Genomic DNA, 735 nt, shown 5'->3' on the forward strand with positions numbered 1-735 from the left:
GTCTTATACAACTGCAACATGACCTCCCAACTTTTATACTCAATACTCTGACTGATGAAGGCCAAAGTGCCAATAGCCTTTTTGATCAGTTTATCTACCTGCGACCCGACCTTCATGGAACCACGCACTTGTACTCCTAGATCCCTCTGCTTCACATCACTACCCAAAGGCCTACCATTTACTGTGTAGGTCCTGCCCTTGTTCGACGTCCTAAAATGCAACACCTCACACTTCTCTGTATTAAATTCCATCAACCATTCGACAGCCCACCTGGCCAATCGATCCAGATCCTGCTGCAATCGTTCACAACAATCATTCACAACCATTAGGAGGAAAGTAATTAAGGCAGCAAAATATTACACTTGCCAGTGTTTTTTAGCAAAATGTCAGCTTACTATTAACATTTTAGGGCTCTTCGCCTGCAATTTAAACTAATCGTTAAAGATGGCAGAAGTTTCATCTTCATTGACCTATGTAATGGAGCTTTTAATCAATTGTTATATGAATAGCCTTGTGCATACAATCACATCCAGAGTCATTTGCTGTGGCATACCATGATGTTGCATGTGTTTACCTTTTTTGTTCTAACTATAAATTATAATTCACAGATATTACAATTTTTGACAGGTTATTTTGATATTCAGAACATTACTTGATGTTTGTAGGTTAATGTTTAGAATAGTTACACTTTAAACAACAGCTCCACATGATTAAATTTTCTAACAGGTGGTAATC

The sequence above is a fragment of the Leucoraja erinacea genome, chromosome 4, assembly GCF_028641065.1.
Source record: "Leucoraja erinacea ecotype New England chromosome 4, Leri_hhj_1, whole genome shotgun sequence".
Classification (NCBI taxonomy): domain Eukaryota; kingdom Metazoa; phylum Chordata; class Chondrichthyes; order Rajiformes; family Rajidae; genus Leucoraja; species Leucoraja erinaceus.